The sequence below is a fragment of the Thermobia domestica genome, chromosome 15 (assembly GCF_964235325.1).
Source record: "Thermobia domestica chromosome 15, izTheDome1.hap1.1, whole genome shotgun sequence".
NCBI classification, from domain to species: domain Eukaryota; kingdom Metazoa; phylum Arthropoda; class Insecta; order Zygentoma; family Lepismatidae; genus Thermobia; species Thermobia domestica.
Window position 1 is genome coordinate 52474438 of NC_137468.1, and position 25230 is coordinate 52499667.

A 25230-nucleotide genomic window follows, 5' to 3' on the forward strand; every position below is an offset into this window, starting at 1 on the left:
TTATCTGCATCTTTAAGTTACTTCAAACAGTGTTTCCGTTTTTCCATATGCACTATAATAATCCCCTATCTGTTTAAAGGAGGAAATAAGTTTTCTTTCATATAAAGAGTACTTGTGATAGAGGTCAGCACTGTATCTTCTTCCATTCTGTTTTAACGCCCTCTTCGACCTAATCCACGCCTCTTCTCAGTGTTTCTGTGATAATCTAGGCCCTCTCTTAATGTGAAGGCTGTGTGTCAAGACAAACATAGCGATCCCTGTCTGCGTCTGATGAGTTTCAAGAGACGTTTACTTTCTCGTGGGTTTCATTGTGTTTTAGTCCACAAGAGCTGTTCAAACTGTCTTCTTTATCTTCTTCCTTTTCTTCTTTTTTTTCTCTGTTGCGAAATGAAAAAGAAGAAAAATCCTCTGTTAATTTCAGTGCCTAAGCAATTAACCTTCACGATGAAATGGGTTTAAACTTAATTTGCTCTTATAAAGAAAAAAAAAGCTCTACGGAAACTTAAACGCTGTTCATCACTAAAGAGATATTTTCGTATTTTATAGCTCGGTCTATCTTTAAGATTGTGTTTATTAGGTTAATTAATGTTATTATCACAGTTGATACAGACAAAACAATGGCTGTTCGGACAGGTAGGAACAAATTTCAAATAGTTTATCGAATTACCCTATAGGTGGCATTAGTATAAAATTAAAGCAATAACGGGTGTTGATTGAAGCTATGAACTGAAAAATTTTCCAATGTATGCGTCACTGTCATTAGTCCTAGCCATCGTCACAGCCAAAACATATACTTTAAAAGTGAAAATAAACAGTTCATATAGATAAATACCAAACTTAGTATTAAGTGTACTATCAATTGTTCAATTTGGTGCTACCCACGAGATAAGAGAAGAAATATGATACTTTTCGACTCGTTTCGAAGACGAGATAACAGTGGCGGACTTAGTTAGGCCTCCACTTTTTTAAGTGAGCTCTTATTTGTATATTTATGAAAGTTCATAGTAAAATATGTAACAACCAGATAATCCACAAAGTAAAGTGGGTTGCGTATAATCAAGGGGTTAAGTACGTTTATCCTCGTAGATTTTTTTAAAAGTCTTACGTTATCCACCAAGGCAAAGAGTAAACGGTGATGATGAGATGAATGATAAGAGTGGGAGGAAACGGTTGAACCCACGCACACCAAATTTGTCCACCACAAAGCCCACTGGGCGGAGCTGGGATCGAACCAGGGACCCCACGTGCCAGAGGTGAGCGTTCTAGTACTGAGCCGCCGCAGTCTCTTATCGTAAATTGTTTTACATTATAATATAAAAACAAATATTACTTATGCAACTTCATCCTGGGAACCGTTACTCATATTTCGATGTGGTTTCCACTAATGTTATGAGCTATTCCAAAGAAATGTTCTTAAATTTAATAATAATAATAATAATAATAATAATAATAATAATGATGAAATGTAATGAAATCTTTGAGTTTAACGTCCCAGGTATTTCAGTAATTTCGATAATTAATAATTATAAAAAAATATGCAATAATTCACCTAACACCTGATGAAAATAAAGACATTTTAAGATATCAGTTAATGACAATTCGTACAGTGACAATCGTGTGATGTGAATGGCATAGGTATCTTCTAATCCCGATTTAAAAAAAAAAAAAAAAAAAACATTTAATAAATAATTAATTCAATTTATTCTGAACCTCTCAATTTCAGCCAAAGGTCTGGGATCGTGCAGGCGCTTAGTAGCTTATTTTTAAAAAGTATTGGGCGATTTTTTTTTTAAAAAAAAGCTTTAAAAAGCAAAAAATAGAAAATATATCTAATATATATATAATAAAGAGTTTGTTTGTGTGTTTGTCTGCCTGTGTGCAGCCTGGGGACCAGACGAGTGGACCGAGAGCTACCAAAATTTGATCACTGGTACCTTGGTCAAGGCCCCAGATCAAGACGAAGCGTTTTTTTTTTTAATTTCGAACCAGGGGGGTCTCGGGAAGAGGCGTTTACCGAGATCGGCCTGGGGACCAGGCAAGTTACCGCGAGTTGCCAAATCTTTGGTCACGAAGTTACCGCGAGTTGCCAAATCTTTGGTCACGAATACCTTGGTCCAGGCCCCAGACCAAGGCGGAACGTTTTTTTTATTATTATTATTATTATTATTTTTAACCAGGGACTTGGGGCGTTTTACCAGGACATGTAAAAGTAGTAGAAAATGACCGGTATCAGTGTCAAATTCATAGTTTTCACGGTCGCTGAGATCAGTGATGAAACTCTGATCGCATTAACTTCCAAATTCACCCTATTCGGCTGCGGGCTGGTGGTCACCGGAGGATACCGAGACATGTAAAAGTAATCCAAAATGACCGATATTAGTGTCAAATCCATAGTTTTCGCGGTTGCTGAGATCAACGGCGACACTTCCATTAGCGATGACTTGCAAATTCAGTTACCATTGTATGCGGGCCAGGGGTCAGCTGAGGGAGGGGATACCGAGACATGTAAAAATAGCCCAGAATGACTGATATTAGAGTCAAATCCATAGTTTTCGCGGTCGCTGAAATGAATGGTGATACTCCCACAGGCGTTGAGTTCCAAATACAGCCCCCATGCGAAGAATGGGTATATTCAGCTAGTTTTTAGTAAAAAATGGGAACCGACTTCGAAAGCTCTTAAAAGTAAAGAATAATTTTAAACGTACTAGAAAGAAGAAAATAAATTTTTAAAGCACAAAACGAAATTAACGTATATGCCAAGCCAAGGACGTTAATGTGTAATAAAATTACTATTGAAGCTCTATTCAAATTAGAAAAATTAAACCAACCTAAAAGAAAAATAACCGACTTCAGAAACGTATACTGAAAAGCAGAAAATAAAAACTTTTGTTTTTAACCCTTTAATTGGTAAGCATTGATAGCATTACCCGTAATTTTTTAAAGTATTTTTGTACTTTGGTTACAAAATACAGGATGTTTATTTCAAAGTATCATTACCATAAAAATAGGTATTATGTGTTTTTACTGAGCAATATTACCCTACTATGGTCAAATATCACAAGAACATTTTCAGTAATTAGCAGCAGTTTTGTTGAAATATCTTCGTACAGCAAGGTGACCAGACGTCCCGTTTTAGCCGGGACAGTCCCTTATTTTCAACCGTTGTCCCATTTTTTCCTGATTCTCAAACGGGACGCCTAAATGTCCCGTTTTTAAGCAAACATGACCCAGGTGTCCCGTAATTATTATTCAAAATATAAATGGTCAATGCAAATTCTATACTTTTCCTTACTAACAGTCATTAGGAAGGTACAGCTGTGCTTAGAACTTCTGAATATTCAAATGAGAATTGAGTGTTTTGTGGTTCAAGTGGGAATTGAGTGGGAATTCTGAGTGTTCAAGTAGTTAAAAGTATTGTTGGGCTGTACTTAAGTTAGAAATGCTGTGTTATCATTCTATTCGTGTATTTTGTAAATTGAAAACACTGCTGAGTCCCGAAATGCAATGTGGAAGTCACCCCCCTTCCGCCCCGTCGCCGATTCGTATGCGTCCCGTTTTTGAAAGTAAAAGTTCTGGTCACCTTGTCGTACAGAGCAAGAAACCACAAATAAATAAATAATAATAATAAAAGAACTTTCGCGGAACGTAGGAGATAAAGCTTCTACAATACTAAATTTGACAGTCCCCTGAGTCCCCTGTTGACGAAGATTAGAAGTATCTGAAGATGCGACCCACAAAGCATGTATATGAATATTGTATGAAAGCAATAATGCCAATTAAATTATCACTGAAGTTATAATTCGTGCAGATAACGCAAATAGGATGCGATGTTGTTTGAGTGCAACAATGCTAAATAAAGGGTTAAAGATAATAAGCAATGCCAAAAATAGCACTAACAACAAAATAATAATTTAAAAAAAACGCTAAAAGTCAGAAAATAACCATGAAAACGCCTTTAGGGCAGAAAACAATTCATTACTATTATCTATAAAATATTTTGAAGTTTGTGGCAAGCCAAATGTATTAGACATTAATTTACTTGGCTTGGGACAGAGTTCGAAAAGTTTTATAGATAATAGTAATGAATTGTTTTCTTCTTTAAATAGATTTTTATGATTCCTTTCAGCCTTTTAGAGCTTTTTATTATTTTGTTTTTGGCACTTTTTAAAAGTCTATTACTATTTTTTTTTTTAAGATTTTTAAGGAGTTCGGTTTATCAATGTACACTCCTTTATAGGGCCTATATCATATTTATCCTGTTTGTCCGTCTATTCGGGAGACTCATAATCTCATTATCTACAAGATGGATCACCATAAATTTCTTCAGGATGTACAAGGACAAGAGCTAAGATCCGAGTCCGTTGATGGAAATTATATTCAAACCGGAAGTAGTAGAAACTAACCAATTCCCGTGGTTTTGACGTGGATCACTATATAGAGCAAGAAACGGTAATAGATAGCGGGGAAACGATTTCTTGCAATCGATTTAAGATTCTAGTAATAAACACAGTTTTCTCTCATAACCCTGTATTCCAACGCATAGTTGCAGAAATGAACCACTTCCGGATTTAATGTTGATCGCTATAGAGTATAAATGGTTATAGATAGCGAGAAGCTTTTTTTTTATTTTTATTTTTTTTGGGGGGGGGGGTAGTGGATTTAGTGTTCTAAGAGTAGGCACCATATTTCTCTTAATCCTTTGTTCAAACCGGGAGCTTCTGGTTTTACATTGATCTTTATGGCTTAAAACGGCAATAGATAAACTGAAGCGATTTTTTTCAGTCAATTAAGCATACTAAGAATATATTCCATTTCCACTCCATATCCTCCCTACTACCAGTTTTGATTTCAATATTGAGATAATATCACACCATCAAGGGCGCCCATCAGGAGGGGCAAGGTAGGGCGCTCGCCCCCCAAGAGGAAATCGTACTTGGGAATATCGAAAGCTCAATAGAATTTTTACATTAGTTATAGCAAAATTTGAAATTATATTTGAAACCTCGCTTATATTTTCCCCCCTTGGAAACCACAACATAGAATTTTTACATTAGTTATAGCAAAATTTGAAATTATATTTGAAACCACGCTTATATTTGTCCCCCTTCGAAACCACAACATAGAATTTTTACATTAGTTATAGCAAAATTTGAAATGATATTTGAAACCTCGCTTATATTTCCCCCCCTTGGAAACCACAACGTAGAATTTTTACATTAGTTATAGCAAAATTTGAAATTATATTTGAAACCTCGCGTATATTTGCCCCTCCGCCCCTGGAAACCACAACATGGGCGCCCTTGCACGCCATACAGACTAAACACCTTCCCATTGTGCACTCTTGACACTGCTTAAACAACTAAAAAGTTTCGGGACGCTGAATCTTCCTTGATCTGCACACCTCTTTTATTTATTTATTTATTTATTTATTTTAATCTGAGTATTCAAGGAGATAGCTCCAGTTCTGAAGTTAGAATAATGTAAAAGTTGGAATATTCTTTTTGTTGTCGAATTACCGGCGGAGAAACGTATTGCGCCTGAGATCTACAACAAAAGTAATTACTTTTTATTTACTTAAGCTAAAATAATAGTAATAACAATAATAATAACAATATCCTTTAGATATTATGTCCCTGAAAGCAATTACTGCTACCAAACAATAGCTTTTAACTGAAGAGCTTTGCAAACAAAAGTAAATGGAATCGAAACACGAGAAATTAAATCACCAATAATGTAGTGGCGCTAGTGCTGCTGCGGAAGAATAGTGAGGAATTTTTAAATTGCATTTGCCTCTTGTTTTAAATCTCTCTGTCTGTCTTATATGATCAGACAGCTGAATGTACTTTCTGTGAACTGAACAAAGATAAGAAAGACCCCCTGATAACTGGATTAAGATGAGCTTCCATCACTGCAAAAAGAGAAAAATAAAATAAGAAAGACAAGATCGAATAAAAACAGCTGAGAACACTTGCCGCGCAGTGACAGGATGGCATCGCTCGCTCGCCTTCATTTTTTCGGATGACGTCACACACAAGCATGCAGGCCTTGTATTATCGTAAGTGGCGTTGAATAAAGTAGATTACCATGTGGGCTTGGCAGACGTCGAGTCCTTCCGAATCACTGAAGTCTGCAACATCAAAGAAAGATGGTTATTTCCGAGGAAAAGTGGTGCAAAAGATAATGTAAGAAACCCTTTTTTAACTGAAGATTATCGAAACACATGTTCAGTCTCTCGTACATGCCACACAACATTCATGCATGAGGCAATTACCAGAAATGTATGATTGCCCGAAAATAAATCTACCCGCACCCCCCCCCCAAAAAAAAAGAAAAACGAAATTCCCATAACCTTTCATATTCGACTTCGTGGATTTTTTTTTCTGTTAAAATAATTTTTCATCTCAAGTGTCTACATGCTGACACTGTTTAGAAACTTGAGAATGCTGTTTACTAAATAAATGAACTAAATTTCTGAGAGAATATTGCTGAATTCATCAGTTTGTTCGATTATAAACAAGACTCTTAATAGTTTCAGTGTTCGTAGGTATCCGTAAGAAATTTTTCCTGTGTTCGTAGGTATCCGTAAGAAATTTTTCCTTTTCTTATCTAATTTTACCTAGTTTGTTTAGTGTCCAATTCGTATGAGAGAAGATTATTTTAGCTATAATAAAGAAAGTGCCAACCACATGTTTTATTCATTTGGTTTTTGCTTCTATCTTTTGTTTTTTTCTTCTTTCACTTATTTTTAACAAGGGGGCACGGTGGCTCAGTGGTAGAGCGTTCACTTCTACTGCTGGTGGTTCGATCCCAGCTCGCGCCAAGTGGACCTTGTAGATAAACACCTTGTTATTGGGTTCTTATGGGATTCTCCTATTTCTTAACATTTTATTCATTCCATTATTGCATTCGTTTCTCATCATCACCGTTTCGCTTAGCTTAGCCAGCATAATCGTGGGACGTAAAACTGAAAGACTTATTTTTTACTATAAAAAAATATCCACAAATACACTCAGCAAACAATGGGTGAAACGTATGCTAACTTTGAACACACACACACACACAAAGTATTGCTATTCTATTTGTATATTTCTGAAGAACAAAGAAAAATGTAAGCATTTATAATGGTCAATCAGCAGTGTCGTATTTATGATTTTGTTTGCGGGGCTTTGCCTGCAAACGTCTAAATTCTGCAAGATATTTCATTTACTTTACTATAGTAAGTAAGATTTCGCGGGCGCTTAAGCCCGGAAGCCCCCCCCCCCCTAAATACGCAACTGTCAATCAGTCAACACGAGAATTTCCCTGGATTTTTCACGTTTTATCGAAAAATTCTCTTTTCCCTAAATTTATGTATGAAATTTCCCTAGATTAGAGTAATTTCCCTCAATCTACGAACATTGATTAGTTTTTTTTCTTTCTTTTAATGACATTTGATTGTAAGAATACTTTTTAAATATAATCTTAAAAGTAGGGGTAATCAGGCGTATATAGTTAATGTATACTTCCTTTAAATATACAAAAGAACGAACCCTATATAGCTACTTGAAAAGGATCTAGCGTATATCGACAAAAAATCTAACGTTACATCGCTGCTTAAGAGTCTGGACACTAACAATAAGATAAAATTTACCATTTTTTTCTTTCGCTTGTTTTTCATAAGTGAAAGGAGATAATGAAATGCAACTTACCACAATCATAGATAATGTTCCTCTACAACAGAAAATATGAACCTGAAGAATTTTCAGTGTTGCCATCCATATAAATTACAGTGTTGCCAGAATAACATCTCCCTAAAATCTAAGTTAAGGCAGTGACTAGAGTACGAACTCAACTGCATTTGATTACGTATCATCTTGTTTTGGTATCCTGTGAACTACTTTTTAAATAACATTGTTATTTAATTTTAATAACTGCATATTAATACTATTTTGTTCATTACAAACTAAATACAACTATTATATAAAATGTAGTTCATAGGATACTAAAACATGATACGTAGCCAAATGCAGTTGCTGCTTTAGCTTAGATTTTGAGGGAGATGTTATTCTGGCAACACTGAAAATCCAGGTTCATATTTTCCGTTGTAGAATAACGTTATCTATAATTATGGTAAGTTAGATTTCATTATTTCGTTTCACTTATGAAAGACAAGCAAAAGAAAAATCGTAAATTTTGTATTATTTTTAACAAGTCGGATGGCATGAATCACCAGACGGCTATATTAATTGAGCTGTGTGTTATCACTATCTTTCTTATTTCTGGCTTATTAGAACTAGATTTGCATTTCCTGCTTTTGATCTTGTATATGTTTTCTCTTATTCCAAGTAATTTCCTAACTGCTGAATAAGGGTAGATATTGGCTTAGGAAGAGCGCTTACCTTCAGTGCACTGGTTCGATTTCAAGCCATATGAATCTGTGATAGACAATATCGTTTCTGTGAGGTTTTTTTTTTTTTTTCGGTGTGCTACTATTTCCTCCAATATTCTGATACCACAGGAATTCACTTTCATTAATCTGTGTCATTTTGCCTAAAAGACAGCCGTAAATGAAATGAAATCCTGACCTTTTTAATATATATATATATATATATATATATATATATATATATATATATAGATAGATAGATAGATAGATAGATAGATAGATATAGATAGATAGATAGATAGATAGATAGATAGATAGATAGATAGATAGATAGATAGATAGATAGATAGATAGATAGATAGATAGATAGATAGATAGATAGATAGATAGATAGATAGATAGATATAATATGGTTCCTCGGAAGCGGTTCAAGGAATTACACAGGAATTAGTAAACGCTGTATCTATATATTCATGTTTTACAATCCTCTGGTACTCACATAACAAATACTAACTAACACTTAAGAGTGTATAACTAGTGGTGGAAGTGAGACAGTATGTGGTGGTATGCCATACCGCCTCGGGTTTTTCAGTAATGAGAACATACCCTCACTGGTTTTTCAGTGATCAAGACAATATTTAAATAACAGGTATGTTAAGTCAAAATCATAATAAAACATACCGCCTCTGCTTTTTCCCCACTTCGAACACTGTGTATAACCATCCCCCAGCTTACTTTATACAATTCGTTAACACCGTTTTAAAACCACATTTTTCGGAGATTTATCACTCCAAAAAAAAAAAAAGTTTTCTCCACCCATGTTTATTAGAACTTTTTTTTCTTTCAATTATATAAAGAGTCGCCTCTTAAATTTAAGACACTAAGTTCATTAACACATTGTATAAGATAACCTAAAATGATTTTATTAACTCATGTTAATGGATAGAGATAATACATTTTATTGTCGGTTTCTTGTGGCTGGCTTCCCACAAGGTTTTGATAAGTGTTATTACAACCATTTTCAGTAGATTAGAAGTCAAGGTTAATCCTTTTACATAGGAAAATTGTGAAATAAAGAAAGAGCTTTATTTAAAAAAAAAATTCTGATTCCACTGAAACATAAACTAACCAAACATTTCTTCTAGGAAATGGGGTCAATATTCAATGTCATATTAGAAATTGATTGATTATCATATTTTTATAAATAAAAAAATCTAAAGTTACTTGTGAAGAGATCATTATAACCTAAAGTAAACACTAGAAATAGCAGAAAACGATGGGATTTAAAATTCCCGAAACTCGATATTTGGTATGGTGTGTTGTTTAGAGAAGGAATTGATGAAACTGAATACGTTTACATAAGTATATTAAATTAATAGGCATTTTTCTTTCACTATTAACGAACAAAGATCTATCGTTTAAATAAAAACAAACTCAGAACAAAAAGTATTGATGACTTCTGTGCTGCCGACCTTGCTAATTTTTAAGTGTGCTTTGCAATATATATATTAGAAAACATGGAATCAAGTTTTAAATGGTCTATATAACATTTTTGTCTATCTGCCTATTGTTTATACCATACCTTCTTTATAGCCTACTAAAAGGTTAAGACTAAATATTATTTTTCAACTCTTTAAAATACGAGTGTTTCAGTTGTATGAAATGTGTACGCACAGAGTAGGTTTGTGACTCTGAGTGACTTGAGTCTCCAGTTTCCTCACGGGTTCGATTCCCGGTAGGGACAATCAGTCGAAAAAGTGTAAAAACTTTTTCAGGTCAGGCATCCTGAGTTAGGTTATCTTCATTCACACTGCAGGCGAAGGCCGGGATGGTACTTAACATACGGGTCCCAGGCCGCTTCCTTCCTTCCCCTTCCTCGGTTAGAGTGATGGCCGAGGGACGTCATCCCCCATACGTAACGGGCTAACATACTCATAGATGTCGAAAGCCCAGAAATCTAATTCCTAATCTTAATCCAGTAAATTTCCGTAAAGCCAGTAACTCTAGCTAATTTGCGTAAAGGCAGTGACTGCAGTTATTGTGCGTAAAAATCAATAAATTATGTATTGTTAAAAATTCTTAAGACACACGCATTTAGATTCGTATTCGTACTGTGCGGAAGTTACGCATTAGACACTAAATACAAACACAGGAAGGAAATTTGCCGCCTTCGTAATTACAATTGACGCAAATTGTGCTGAAAACGTATTTTTTAAAGTGTTATTTTCAGTTACCGGACACAAAGTGTGTTCTCTATTTTTTTTAAAGTGACTTTTTTTTTTTTTTTTTTTTGTCTAACAAGCTGGTTCTTATCTCCCTTAGAGTCCACTTTAAGAACTTATCGTCAACTAAATATTTACATTGTCCAAGTCAAAGATAGATAGTTACATCGTTTGTCAAGGGTTTTTCTAACAGAATTCTTGATCTAGTACTTCATCATCTGTGTGGGTGGGTACGCAGAATTCAAACAGTTTTATTTAACTTTTATTGAGGGACAACCTTGCAGCTTTTAAAAAGAGGCACATATTCCATATCGTTGTGCTGACAAGAGAATCGTACTCAAACTCACTTTAACTTCAAATTCAAAGTAACTTAGGATGCGTGTAATGCACGAGGTCCCGGGTTCGATTCCCGAGAGCATTGGACAAAATCAATCAGTCAATAAATTGCAGTCTAGGGTTCAAACTGAGTCTGATTAGGAATTCCTTCGTTCCGGCACGAAGAAAGATAGCTCAGGACTAAGAAAGGTTGATAAATTTGGCTAACTTTTCAAGTATTATAATTATTATTAGTACTAGTAATACGAGGAGTAATCAGAAAGTAAAGTTACAAAGCCTGCAGTTAAACGTGTATTATTTCATACATCCAATACAACCAAGAGAAAGTACATACATTACGTTATTTGTCGACATAATCTCTATATCGGTTGAGGCACTTGTCGCGGTGTCGTCCTACTTGCGACAGTCTTATGTGCGACAGGAACTCTTAACTGTCCTATGAGCGACTGATTCCTTTTGTTAACTGGCCTATGAGACACCGATTCATTCATACTAAGATAATGGAAGAAGATAAGGTTCCCTCTTCTTTAACTTGTTTCACGCTAGTGTGATTTAGAAGCTAACAAAACACACTATGAAAAATTTACGTTCGTAGAGATCTCGTTTCTTCCAGCCGTTTCACAATTACAAGAAGCATACATCCTTAACATTCTTCTTAATTAATTATAAATTTCAGATGTAACCTTACCCTTGTATTCGTAAGTATAAAGCATTCTTTAATAAGCATTACATGCAAGTGTTGCTAACAAACTATTAAAGAATGTGATGTAGGCTATATTTTCCCTTAACTACCCATCAAACTTTATCCAGGCTCGGGACTGGCAATGCGTTGGTCATGGCATTGGCGTGTTTAAAAAGAGTTGCTGAAAGCAAGATTTGTCAGAATAAATAATCTCTCTAATACACACACATACACGCAACTGTCTTTATCATACTTAGGAACTTATACTGAGCAGTCTTCTGTCAAAATTACTTCTACATACACATATGCCACTCCTCTTTTTTTGTCAAAATTATCAACTTATAGTCAGCAGTTTTTATCAAAAATATATCTTACACATACTGTGCACTAAGTCAACTGCGCTCCTTATCACACTTAGAAAACTACGGTAAGCAGTCTTTGTCAAAATTATAGAATATATATACACATAGTTTTCCCAGTCACACTCATTAACATATACTGACAAGTTCTGTCAAAATTATCACATACACACGGACAAAATATTACTGGAATTTTTGCACATATGCAGGTAACCGCGAACATTTCACATCCAGTGTACGCTCGTATTTATCGAGAATGGAAGAAATCAAGTGGTCTAACATTACATGTATTTTTCCTTCATTTTCCCTCCAAATTCAGAACCCTTCTATCTAGAGACGTACACAGGGGGTGTCTTGGGGGTCCGGACCCCCCGAAATTTCCACTTTTGTGTAAACTTATCCTAATTTTAGGGGCAATTTTAGGAATTTTAATAAAAAATACCCTCATATTGAGTTTGGACCTCCCAAAATAAATTCCTGAGTACGCTACTGCTCCTATCATACAAAAGACCGTTTTGCTGAGCTTCGTTTTTCAGAACAGTTTTTAGATGCATGAGGCTGGGATGTGGTTTTCCTAGTAAAGGATTACGCTTTGATTCCAGCCCTCCACTGCATTTTTTGTTCTATGCCTCTTCTGATAACAGTTCCACATTTCAACGCTAATATGAGAATTCTCAGCCACGTATCAATAAAGTAGTCATAGAACTCCTCAAACTTATCATGCTTATCATTCATAGAGGAGCCTTCTTGATTAAAAAGCAAACTGTCGTCAACATGTGCAAGTGGCATGTCAAAGCAACACCCATTCTTATATGAAGTCTGACTTCGGCGTCCTCCATGTACTCCGAATACACTTTACCTTCGGCGTCCTCCCTTACCAAACCGATATCCTCACTTTCCTCCAAATGCATTGATTAAAATGATAATTACACCCATTGATATTCACTGCCGGAAATACTACCCTCAAGCTTGAAACAGCTCCTGCTTCGAAGTCCATTATCACGGATTTCCGTTTCCACAAAGGTATAGAAGTACCCAAATACTCAAACAATTTACTGTAGATTTCTTTCTTCCTATTGGGTAAAAGAACATACACTACATTGATGACATTGATATCCTTCAGTGTACTACCTACATCTATATGAATCGTGTAAATTTGTGAAAATAACTTGCAGCAGCTTTTAAATGTCCAATCCATGATCCCCGTTGGCATAGCCTTCCTACCAACACGTTTTGGTTGCTTACAACAGGCGGGGGGGAGGTAATTTAAAGAGTTTGTTTACCTTTTGGATTGTTTAGAGTTCGCTGCATTTTAATTGGTGAAATTGGTTGGAATAGCCAATCAGCTGTAAGGAATCTCAAAAGTTGACTTTTATTATTGAAATGTTTTCTCATTTTTTTATTCATAATCTTAGGAAATCTAAAAAGTAGATAGTTGGCGAAACTGTTACGTTTAAGTTTTCCAAAATAAAATATTTGCTTTCCTTAGTCACTAATTAAATTTGAATTAAATCAAGTACAGAAAGCAGAGCTTTTGAAGAAAGGGGATATTACAATTGGATTTTAATACTTTTGCATAGGAATATACAGATGGTGATCAGAAAAATGGAAACACCTGAAAGAAATTGCAACTTACCAGATTAATATGGTGTCGGGCCACCTTTCGCCTTCAGAACAGCCTTGATGCGACGTGGGATGGAGGCACAGAGGTCGTGAATGGTAGCAAGTGGAATTTTACACCATTCCTCGTGCAGGGCATCGGCCAGTTCTGTGAGAGAGGATGGAGGTGGAAATCGTCGCCGGAGTCGTGTTTCCAAGACGGACCACAGATGTTCAATTATGTTGAGATCTGGGGATTGGGCGGGCCAGGGGAGGTGTTGAACTTCATCCCGATGTTCCTCAAACCACGCTGCAACAACGCCAACTGTGTGAATGGGTGCATTATCATCCTGGAAGATGGCGTCATTGTCCGGGAACAACATCAAGACCATAGGATGCAAGTGGTCTCCTAAAATTGCGACATAATCGTTGGCAGTGATTCGTCCGCTAAGTGTGACCACAGGACCCAATGAAAATCATGATATGGCGGCCCACAGCTTCACCGAGCCGCCGCCATGTTTCACAGTTGGGCGGAGACACTGCAGATCATAAGCTTCTTTGGGCGTTCTCCACACATAAACACGACCCGTGGTTGGGAATAGGGTGAAGGATGACTCATCCGACCATATCACACGTTTCCAGTTCTCAACGGTCCAAGTTGCATGGTCGCGGCATCATTTGCGGCGTGCGAAAGCGTTATGGTCCCTGATGAGCGGTTTGGCCCGTACAACACGACCCCGTAAGTTCATGTCATGTAATTCGCGGCGGAGTGTGATTGTCGAAACAGAGTGGGGGAGGTGCTGATTGAGTTCCTCCGTCACTTGCTCCGCAGTGGCACGACGGTTCTGCGTGCCAATGCACTTTAATACCCGGCGTGACCTGTCACTCATGATTTTCTTCCGCCCACTGTTCCGCTTCCCCGATGTGGTTTTCCCGTGTGTTGTGTAGGCCGTCATCACCTTCGACACTGTCCCACGCGACACACCTAACACAGTAGCCACTGCCGTCACACTCACTCAACATAACCGCGCACCAACAATTTGCCCTCTTTGAAAATCTGAGAGGTCTCCCATTTTACACTACCTCCGTCTGCTGCAGCCACTGGACACTGCTGTTCCACTGCGCCTGACGTAGTATGGAGACCGACCTAACACACCACCACCAGCGGTCCGGCGCTGCGGGCGCCACGACACCACTGCCAACCCATACATCTGACGTGTTGCCAACTACAGGTGTTTCCATTTTTCTGATCACCATCTGTACTTTTCATAGAAATATCCCTGTTGTTTTGTTAAGTTATTTGAATTGTTTTATATTAGATCTAACTCAAGATTTAGTTAAGTTTTATTTGCACTCATAGTAGAGGGAAAATATACTTGACGAGCAGTATTACCGGCACATACATTTTTCGGTGGGGTGCTGACTGCCACAGCCAATTATTGGTGCTGATTGCCACGACTGGCGCTGATTGCCACGAGCCTGAGAGAAAGTTGCTAGACGTAACATTACCGGACGCCAAGAAGCATGAAAGAAACTAGAATATCCTTAGGATCGTGTTGTTCAGACCAACACCTAACAAAGGTAAATAGGTCTCTGTATGTATACTCATGACCAAAATTATTGTCACATGATTATAAATATGTTGTTCTAGTAATATAATTTGATAACGAATTCGCCCGGTATTTCTTATAATGTAAGTATGTGTATAATCGGCAAAGACAAGTATGTGGTAAATTTCATGTCAGAAGAGCAGTAAATAAGAACAATAAAACGAAAATAAAATTTTCTTGTCCATTTAGTTACATTTTATTTTACTCATTATGATTTTCGTATTTATAATTCTTTTCCTATGAAATTTATCACAAATATAAATTTCCTGATTATACACATAATATAAGTGTTAAAAGTACTCTGCAAAATTATCAAATTATATTCTTACAAGAAGACAGTTATAGATATGCGACAATAATTTTGGACAAGAGTGTACTTAGTGTACTTTCAGTTTTGTCAGGGAGCGGTGCGTACAAAATTGGTACGATTTATGTATTCTCACTTGAACTCTCTATGTCAGCATGAACTGTGTGCAGCTGTGCAAATTGTTTCGAGCAGCTCTTGAAAGTTCCATCAAGAAAGCACTGCTGGCTGTACCTCACAAGGGGAGTTCAGGAAAAAGTACTCGCCTGCAGAGAAACTAAGCATGCCATTTGAAGTTCCAATTCATGCCGATTATAACAAGCTAATAAAATTCCTGTACGGTTGAGAACGGTTCGAGATATTCAACTTGGAAGTTTATATGAGAAAATGGGGATATACGCATTTATACGCTTTAAGTACAACGTAATTAGTAACGAATATTGACATACGAATTGAAAGCTATCGGAAGTAACAGAAAAAAAGTGTTTCACAATAACTAACGGGTTTTACAATAATCATAGGTTAGAGATGAAAATTGATCACTGTTGTTGTTCTGTTTTATGAAGAAATGACGCAGGCAAAATACTCCCTTGCACCATGAACATTTTATATGTGCAATTGTGGTCATCCGTCAAGAGAACAGTTCGCAGAACCAAACCAAAAAGCAAATTCGACAAGTGATTCAAAAGTTATAGGCCTTTGTTCGTAACGTGCCTTGCAGAACGCAAACTGAAACAATCCAATGTATCGCGTTGATCGGAAGTGATTCGTATGGACACGAACTTTATTTGATTGTTTCGTTGGTACATTATAACGTCCAGATGAAGAAGATTCATACTATGTACAAATCTCCTGCCATAATCTTTGATTGATCGGAATCAAAACACATCAAATGGTTGCACAAATCGTGTGCAATTCTTTGGTATCTTCTCAACCATTAGGTCTTTGCCATCCGTCATGCAACTTGTAATGGACAATTTGTCTGTGAATGGACTCCAGTGATCAAGCAATAGCAAGTTCAAACCATCAGGCTTCGCCATGGGTGAGAATACTTAACGTATTGAAACGTGCATCCACTCATTTTCTCATATAAATTTCCAAGCTGAATAACTCGAACAGTTCTCAACGTACAGGAGTTTTATTACCTGTTGTAATCAGTATGAATTGGTCCTTCAAATGGCATGCTTATTTCTCTGCAGGCGAGTGCTTCTCCCAAACTTCCCTTGTCAGCTGGCTTCAGACCATCATATCCATTGTATAATACAATAAAACAATTAATATAAACAATGAAATGTGCAAATTGTACATATAACAGAAAAGACAGTTCCTTTATAAACATCCAAGTGTATGTCGTTCCACTTAGTGAGCAACTTTATAACTTATAGGATGCCACATAGATTTGCTGTGACGATTACTAAATTAATCCCTACTAAATTAATTAATAATTATAAATTTAGTATGAGAACAGTTTCTCCCAGGCTCGTGGCAGTCAGCACGCCGTCGTGGCAGTCAGCACCTTCATATATGCAATCAGCGACAGTCGTGGCAGTCAGCACCAATAATTGGCTGTGGCAGTCAGCACCCGTGGCAATCAGTACCTATCCCATTTTTCATAGCAAGGTTGTTCGGATGCTAATAATGCCAGTGGCAAACATATTTTACGAGAGGGAATCATATCATCTTCCATCACCTCAATGTGAATGAATCGGTCGCTCATAGAACAGATAACAGTTTCTGTCGCTAATAAGACTGTCGCTTCTAGGACTATTTCACTTATCGCATAGTTGGATGAGTTTGAAGATGAGTTAGAAGCTACAAGAGGTATACATTCAATGTTAACGACGTATCCACGAGTCAACTTTAGAAGTATTTCATTCTATTAGTTTCTCAGCGTAGCTAAAGTAAAGTATATGAATAACTGCGTAGAGTTCTTCGTGACTGAATGGATAAAGTCATGGTTCGATAGTTAAGAGGTTCGTGGTTCAAAACCCGTCTCAGAAGCTGATTTTTTTTAAAATTCTTAATTCCCCAGATCTTAAGATCTTTCTCCCTTGCAATCATTTGATGCTCTCCAGTGAGTTCTCCACCATAACAACTGCCTGATATTGTCTTCGCAGTGCGGAAACTTTCCTCCTTCTGTTTCACAAAATCACCAATTTCATCATAATATGGATGCTGTCCGATCATTTTTTTCTCTAATTCTAAACTTGCACGTGTAAATCATCTCTCTCTGTCCCCATATTTGAATCCCTCTCCAACAATGTCGTCCACTATGAACGCTTGGAATCAAACAGTCTACTCCTGAAACCAAATGTAAGCGCTCTAGCAATATACTGTCGTAACTCAATAGGTTTGTTACTAAAGCAACGTCATTGTAGATTTTGTTCGAGCGGAGGGGATTCTCCATCGACATAAGAGTTTCACTTCTTTTATCAGTGTTTTACTATACATTTGATCAAACAATATGTGTTTAACAAACTCAAGGGAGGGGGGACTTACATCTTCCTGTTCTGCCCAAATGACGCACCTGGAACATTGGATTGCAATTACTGGGAAAAAATGAAATTAAACATTGAATAACATTCATTTCTGTCAGTAGTTTCTAGAGCTCTGCGCCCGCATTACAGACTTTGGGAAGCACGAAACCTACTGCCGTGATTGACAATTTCCGTAGATTTCACAAGGAGCATCTTCCTAGCTTTAAGTGACATGCAGTCTTTGAAGAAAGGAAAGAATGCAAGTAAATGTGTTTATGAAGCTATGGGAACATTTTGTGACATTTTTTAAAATTCAGTCTTTACAAAGGCATTTGGGAATAAACGAATGAAAGAGCTATAAAGCTGGTAAATATGGTTCCTGTTTTTCCGTTTGAATGGAAAGAGCATATTACGTCACACAGAGTGCTTTAGATAAGGAGAGGAGGAGTAGGGCGGTTTGGATTGAATATCAGGGGTAGTAGTTGATCAAGACTTGTGTTTCCGAATGCTTAAGCACATGGCGCAAGAGTTTGTTAGTATTTTAGAGTTAAATTTTTGTAACATTTTCATTGCCGAGTACCGTACCGTACAGCCCGTCACGGCCATATGTATTAGGAGTCTGTCATAATCATTTTTTTTTATTATTATTATTGTTCATGTGCAGTCCATTGTCCGGTTGTTGTTACTGTGTATCTGTTCTCTTTTATCTACTAATTCCATACACACATCACTGATCTGACACCATGCTTTGTACGTACACAAAATTTGCGTTTCGAGAAGACACATTCCACTTGGTTATTATGCGGTCCCGTTCGAATTCAGTCTTCTGTTTTTACGTTGTGTCCCGTGACACCCACGAGGCTTAGTGATTCTCGCCCCTCAACTGTCTTAGTCGCTTGTCCACGCTTCACTCCTGAGTGCTACATAAGCTAACCCGTATACCAAACCGAGGACGATGCTGGGACCATACATACCATTCCATTAACATTAATCTTCATACATCATACTCTGTCTTGGTAATGTTGAGGGTTTGGATGCGTTGTGGTGATTTGTTCTTTACAAACAGCAGTGTATAGTGTTGCCCACGATGAGACGAGTCCAGAAGTTAGATTTTCTCGTCTTATCTCATACATTTTGAAGAATTCTCGTATCGGTAAGTTTATCTTGTCTCGTTTGAAAATATACAAAACTTCATCTAGAAATTATTAGAATCCTTCCGCGTGGGCACTGTTGTTCTCAAGCAACATCGCATTCTATTGCGTTATCCGCACGAATTATAACTTCAGTGATCATTTAATTGGCATTATTGCTTTCATACAATATTCATATACATACATGATTTGCGCGTCGCTTCTTTAGATACTTCTAATTTTCGTCAACAAGGGACGGTCAAATTTAGTATTGTAGAAGCTTTATCTGCTACATTTCGCGAGTTTTTATTATATATATATATATATATATATATATATATATATATATATTTGTGGTTTCTTCTTCTGTAGGAAAAGATTTCAACGAAACTGTGTGTAATTACTGGGAGTATTCTTATGATATTTGACCATACTAGGGCAATGTTGCTCACTAGCTACACATAATACTAATTTTATGGCAATGTTGCTCTGAAAAAACATCCTGAATTTTGTAACCAAAGTACAAAAATACTTTAAAAATTACAAAATTATGATTAGGAAGACATGGTTCAACCATAAAAGCAAACTAAATATTTTAATGGTAATGGTATCAATGCTTGCCCATTGAAGGGTTAAGGGTTTGATATACCAACATTGAAACCATATTTATTATGGATGTACATTGAGTGATGACTTATGTATCTTTAAACGTTAATAAGTGCGCTTCATTGTGTTCGTACATCAACTTTATCAATCTATAGTTTTTATACCATGAATCGTACAACACTAAAACAATATTTGAGACCTAAGACTTGGGTGAACTAGTATTGCTCACGAGCAGCGCCGTAACTTGGATTTGGGGGGAGGGGGGCAAGCATTAATACGCTTATTTGAGCTCCCTAGAAAAGTTGTTTTTCTAATTCTTGGATCCCCTCTTTCCATTGTCTCTTACTCTTTATGGGCCCCCGGAGCCTGTGGGTCCTCCTGCATGGTAAGGTCTACGAGGCCGTTAGTTCCGTCCCTGGGCCCGTTCCATACATAACAAATTAATTAAGGGGATAATATTAATAAGTCTAAAAGCCATACGAATAAATACTTTTAGGGGCCCCTAATAGGATACTTTTTTTTTTTTACTAAAATGGGCCCATTAGTCATTTTTGTTTTATTGACCTTTGGTATGCTGTTTGATGCTTCATTTATGATTTCACATTCGTATCGTATATGGAGTAAGAAAATTTTGTCTTAAAATGGGCCCCCCTCGAACGGCGGTGAGCTTCCCTGGAGGGGTAGTTGCCCCCTGCCCCCCACAAGTTACGGCCCTGCTTACGAGACGCGTTTTTTTTTTTTTTTTTTTTTGTCTCGTCTTGAAAGCGAGGTGGGACTCATTTGCGAGACGGAACGAGAAATGTTTCTCGCCTCATAGACACCACTAGCAGTGTATATTATGACATGTTATTTTAAAATGTCCATGAGAATAAAATTGCAGAAATTATTGTATTTAGAGGATTTAGAAATAATTCTTTTCTCAGAAAAAGATAATTCTGTTTGATTTACCTCCACTGTTCTGATAACATCCTTTCCTTTAAGACATCAATATGTTTTTATCTTTCAGAAGGCGAAGAAGAAAAAGAAGTTCTTAAGTTAACACAGGAGTGTGTACAACTCACATGCTCTAAGCAGGCGACTTACTTTCTACTTTCGAGTCTTTAATGAAAAGGTAAGCTAGTTGCTTTATATATATTTATGCATTCAATGTCTAAGATTAATTTTCGTTTCTAGCTAATTTACTAATTACAGTAGAATGACTCTCTTTTTTTAACTGGTAATATTTGCATTAGAAAATGAATACGAATAGTGATATTAGATTTACAGTTAGTGACACTCTGCATGAAACAAGAGTTATAAATATTTTATGACCCAAAGATGTACACAGCGGATTTTCCTGGGGGCTTGGAGCGCCCGAAATTCCGACTTTTCTGTAAATTCAGTCTAATTTTAGGTGTGACTTTTATAACTTTTAATATTATTTATCCTTTTATTGAGTTCGGACTCCGCCGAAAAGCTTTGGAACCCTCCCTCCCCCCATCACCTCCACCGAGAAACAAATTCCTGTGTACATGCCTGGTCTCACCTATAAACAAATAACCTGTTGATTTCTTGACACTAGATCTCGGAAACTCCTTTTGTTGTAAATTCCTCATAATGTAAAAGTAAGATAGGGATTGGTTTATGAGGGTAATGTTGCTGAATTAATAATAATAATAATAATAATAATAATAATAATAATAATAATAATAATAATAATAATAATAATAATTTGAAATCTTCAACGATTTTTTCGGTGTTTACAACTATGGCTATAACATTGTTGCCAATTATATATATATATATATATATATATATATATATATATATATATATATATATATATATATATATATATATATATATATATATATATATGTTGCCAGATGTGAAGTAAAAATTACTAAATGAGAGTTGGTAACTCTTCTTTGTTGGTGGGAATAGCGTGAAGCTTACTACGAACTAATTTCAAGTGTAGTGTTTACCTATTATAATGAAAAGTCGCTAGAAAGTTAGCGCAGAAGGAACTTCTGTGAAAAAATGTGTATTTCCATACTTCCTAATCTATTTTATTCTTCGATTCTCATTTTTCTTATTTTTTAATGCTTGTTCTATGAACATATCCATTGCTTCTGCTGAACTTAATTAACCTGGCCTTTAAAAAATCACATAAATTTTGGTTAAATGACAGGTTGCATAGGTAAAATAAACCTGGGCGTTTCATTTGTGTATTATTATGACACAATAAAAGCGTGGATATATATATGTTCCAATACAGAATTTAAATTATTTTTACGAGTGAATTCCAAAATAACCTATTTTACACAATTTTTGATAAATGGGAAGAGATCCACCTACTATAAAGTTTTCTGTGGATTTTGTTATCCTTAAAAGAGCACTGTATAAATTTTGAAAGGGTTTCTAGGTTCATGAAAAGAGCGATAATGCACATATTAGGATAGTGCCAAGGATGTACCCAGCTATTCTTTCTTGGGAGAGGCCAAGGCTTTTCCACGAGAGCCGGACTTTTACATACTAACAGCGAACCGAAAGTTCTGCTTCAAAATGTGAAAGCACTAGTAACTTACCATGCATAGACCACATATATATTACACATTATTATTATTATTATTATTATTATTATTATTATTATTATTATTATTATTATTATTATTATTATTATTATTATTATTATTATTATTATTATTATTGACAGTTAAAACCTGGTTTTTGGCATTGAGCAAAATTAGAATCACAGGTTGTAGGAAATCTACCAATATCTTATTCGTAGGACAACAGAAAATATTTTTTAGGAAGCCCATTTTTTGAATTCGCCTTTTTGTGTGTAAATAAAAGATACAGACCACCATACTGAACTTTCTCGCTCTAATATATTAAATTAAATCATGTCATGCGGTAGTTATTGCTGAAACATTTATTTATGAAATACGAACAAAATCATGTTATTGGATTATTTCGTTCGAAGAAAACTTAGCCTCAAAAGTAAACTATCGTTTAGCAGTTTTTAATGACAAGTGATTATCATGTAATAGGGTTATTTACATTTGTTTATGTCTTAATGAACAAAATCACATAAGTCATATTTGAGGATATAGTAAATAACATTAACAAGGGAACTAGTATACCTTGTAAACATTTTTGTAATAAGTGATTTGCACAACATTGTCGAGTTATTGACATCTAAACAAAATTGTGTCTGTTTTTCTTTTTTCTTTTTTTGATAAAAAAAATTAAGAATAAACTATCCCTTGTAAAAATTTTAACCAAATTAATTATGCTATATTCTCAGTAATAATGAAATATTTATTTATGAAAGATGAACAAAGTCGTCTGTGTCGTTTTTGAGAAAAGAATCTGGAAAACTTACCCCAAGAATAAACTACCCCTTCTGTATTTTTCTTACAAAAACGATTGGAACATTGATTTAACAAATATGAACGAAATCGTTAAAAACGGTTTTTGAGAAAATCTCAAATTTTAATTTTCACCCTTCAGTAAACTACTCTTATTTTTATGGGTAGGAAGAAAATTGAAAGAAAAAAAACGACCCTAGGGAATCGTATAAAAACCTTAAGTTTTAAATTTGGTATCGATATGGTGAATGGTATTGCTTCTAGGCAAGCGAACCAGGGTCGCCAACTGTCCCAATTCTGTCGGGACTGTACCGATTTCTGACTTACTTGTCCCGACCGGACACTCATCGGGACGCATGTTGTCCCGATTTATTGATTTTCAAAGTTAATTAATATTTTACTGGGCCAAAGACTTTGTATGATGATATCCAAAGAATAAGAAGTAATTTTAGTAATACTTTTTCGTCAGTAATTCCTTAACAATGTTATGTACTCATTTGAAGAAAAAAAAGTTTTCTCTCTAAACTTTGTTTATGTTAAATAAATTGCAGTTGTCTTGGTTTGAATTTGTTGCATATATTGCTTATACCTAGTGATGAGCAATGGGTGGGAAAATAATAATAATAATAATAATAATAATAATAATAATAATAATAATAATAATAATAAAGGTGCCGCATTAATTCAGGTTCGCGTTATTTACATTGTTTTCAGCAACTTGCCTTACATGTAGTTGTCTCCGGGGGAAGGGGACTCCAACACTGACTGTCCCGTCCCGATTTTTTTTTTTTTTTTTTTTTTAGGGAAAGTTGACAACCCTGGAGTGAACATCTATAGAAGCCATGAAATGTATAAATTTGATGAAATATCGAATTTTTTTTTTTTTCACGATCACCATATTTTCTTCTCTCCTATCCTCTCTTGAAAGTAAAAATGGTGAAAGTAGAGAAAAATCGAAGAAAAAATAAAATCACTCGCAAAGAGTTATGCAGTTTTATACTTGACTAATAATATAGCAACTGTGCCCATCCAGTTAAGGGTCTTCGCTACAGGGAAATTAAATTACCGCTAATTTTAGAGATTTTCTGTCATATCTCCAAAACAAATAAAAATATTCCAAAAACAAAAACGTAGTGAACTAGACAATACGATTTTGCATGTGATACTGTTATCACAACTCATCTATCTGCTTTCGATTTGCGACTGTAGATAGATTTAGCATTTTTTGCGGGTTCTGTAAATAGCGGCATACCAAAAGCAGATAGGAAAATTATGGGAAAGATATCACATGTAAACTCGTATTATCTACTTCACTACGTTTCTGCTTTTCGAATATTTCTATTTGTTTTGAAGATATCACAGAAAAACCCTAAAATTAGCGGTAGTTTAATTTCGCTATAGTGAAGACCCTTAGGAACAAAGTTGATGATTAATCAGTATTAATTGCGTAGGCAGGGCGCTGACTCGACTCAAGCCTTCCCACTTTAGTACAGTGATACCGAAATGGATTCTGTTTTCATGATGCATGTTTTATATAGATCATTTATCATGAAAAATAACCCTTACACAGACATATTTCAAGAAAAACTTGTCCATAAGCTCTATTCTTAGCCCTACATAATTTTAGAACAGATTAGTTATATACTGTATTCTAAATCTTTTTAAACTCTTTTCCGTTACCATAGGCATCAACATTTACCATCTGCCAGTGCGAATAGAGAGCATTAAAAAAGATAGTGGATGTTTACATATTATTATTATTACTAGCAGCGTTCACCCCGCTTCGCTGCGGTCACCCCGGAACGCAATAAACTTTGTTACTTAGATAATTTTTACTTTTTCGCTTTCAAGTGATATGATAAAAACCATAGAAGATTGCAGTAAATCTTAACATTATATCGCCTGTCATTTATGTTAACCCGCCCCGCTTCGCTGCGGTCATCCCGGTGCTGGCATATTGTAAAAGTGTCTGTAAAAATAAGCAAATCAATTAAAAAATTTTAAACAGAAGATTCAAGCTATTTTCCGCTGTATATCGCCTGTCATTTATGTTAACCCGCCGAGTGACACGGTCATGCGGGTTGCATATAAATACGTTTATTTTTACCTATGATGAACTAACAAAGGATTTGTGGACACCTGAATGGTCAATTATCTCAAGACACTGGTAATTAAAAATTAAAGTGA

The 25230-nt window shown here is 35.8% G+C and overlaps 1 protein-coding gene across 1 annotated transcript in view; it reads left to right on the forward strand.

Moving 5' to 3' along the window:
* LOC145671023 (uncharacterized) overlaps window positions 1–25230 on the forward strand; it is a 183510-nt gene that overhangs the window by 61659 nt on the left and 96621 nt on the right. Inside the window, exon 2 of the mRNA XM_081739680.1 lies at window positions 20697–20801. The gene's annotated coding sequence lies outside the window, so the exon portion shown is untranslated. The remainder of the gene's footprint in view (window positions 1–20696; window positions 20802–25230) is intronic.